This window comes from Callorhinus ursinus, unplaced genomic scaffold (genome assembly GCF_003265705.2).
Source record: "Callorhinus ursinus isolate GAN/ISIS: 27379988/994484 unplaced genomic scaffold, GSC_fseal_2.0 scaffold5582, whole genome shotgun sequence".
NCBI lineage: Eukaryota > Metazoa > Chordata > Mammalia > Carnivora > Otariidae > Callorhinus > Callorhinus ursinus.
This window is the reverse complement of record NW_027402636.1, coordinates 1,440-3,161: the sequence shown is the minus strand read 5'-3', so window position 1 is coordinate 3,161 and position 1,722 is coordinate 1,440. Positions and strand designations below refer to the sequence as shown.

Here is a 1,722-nt window from a genome sequence, read left to right as displayed (position 1 = left end):
AAAAATCAAACTAGTAGGTTAAAGTCTATATTATCAGGAAGAGTATTTAAGGTAGTAACATAGAAAGGAATGGCAAACACAGTGTGATCTCAGAATTTCCTCTAAAATAAAATTATAAAAAATGGCCTCAGTTGTCAAATGTAGTTTATTTCATAAAACTAGGACAGTTCATCATTCCATGAGGCAAATATGAATCCATAAATTGGTTTTGATTAATGGTTAGGATGAAGTTTGGAAATTAAGAAGAAAACACGAAAATTGTTGGCTATCATAAGGAGCATAAAGTTTAATAAAGCAGTTGAACATTAGAAAAATTGAAACTCCAGGAGATAAATAGAGGGATTAAGTTCTTCCTTCATGATCCAAATAAGAATCACAATTGCTGGATGTTAAGCATTAAGCCTGCAATCAGAGGTACTTCTTTAAAAACGGCCCTTTATGCATGGAGCACTGGGTGTTATACATAAACAATGAATCATGGAACACTACATCAAAAACTAATGATGTCATGTATGGTGATTAACATAACATAATAAAAAAAGAAAAAAAGAAAAATGGCTCTTTAATGGCTTTCCCCTGAGAAATACATTTAAAGCTCCCTTTATTTTATTGTTCCTCAGGCTGTAGATAAAGGGGGTCAGCATGGGCGTGACCACTGTGTACATCACCGAGGCTACTGCACCTGAGTGGGAGCTCTGGGGAGCAGCAGAGCTAAGGTACACTCCTAGGTTTGAACAATAAAATAAAGAGACAACCAAGAGGTGAGATGCACAAGTGGAAAATGCTTTGTACTTCCCCTCAGCTGATGAGATCCCACATATGGAGGAAACTATCTTAGAGTAAGAGTAAAGGACCCCAGCCAGGGGATCACCACCCAGTAGCAGTGCTGCAAAGTACATCACCATGTTATTAAGAAAGGTATCAGAACACACTAGTTGGATCATCTGATTGAGTTCACAGAAAAAGTGGGGGATTTCCAAGACTGTACAGAAGGACAGCCACAACACCATTAAGGTTTGTAACAAGGAATGCAAGACACTGATGATCCAGGACACCAGATCCAGCAGTCCACAGAGCCGTGGGTTCATGATGACCATGTAATGCAGGGGTGATAGAGGGCCACAAACCGGTCGTAAGCCATCACAGTCGGAAGGAGTTTGTCCAAACCTACAAAAAGTATGAAAAAGTACACCTGCATGATGCAGCTTTCATAAGTTATGCCTTTTCTCTGTGTTTGTATATTCGCCAGCATCTTGGGGACGGTGGTGGAAATGAAAGAGATGTCTACAAAGGACAGGTTGGCAAGGAAGAAGTACATGGGGTGTGGAGGTGGGAGTCTGAGCTGATGGCCAGGATGATGAGCAGGTTCCCAAGTATGGTGACCAGGTACATGGACAAGAATAACTCAAAGAGGAAGGGTTACAATTCTGGTTCCTCAGAAAATCCCAGAAGAAGAAATTCTGAAATTCGTGTATCATTCTCTAGTCCCATGTCATTGACGTGACTACCAAAATAAAAGAGAAAAAGCATGACACGAGCATGCATTACTAACCTGGCATGTGCATTATTGTTTATATTCTGCACTCAAAAAATTAATGTTTATATTTTATGGAACACGATAAAAACATTAAAAACTAGGAATGGAAGGAAACTACCCCAACTTAAAGTGGTATACGGAAAATCCACAGCAAACATGGTACTCTCTGGGGATACAGGGAACAT

General features: G+C 39.6%; 1 pseudogene; it reads right to left on the bottom strand.

Annotated features, from left to right (window-relative positions):
- Nucleotides 1-506: 506 nt before the first annotated feature.
- On the bottom strand, nt 507-1,491 carry LOC112817938 (olfactory receptor-like protein OLF4; annotated as a pseudogene).
- Between the last annotated feature and the right edge of the window lie 231 nt (nt 1,492-1,722).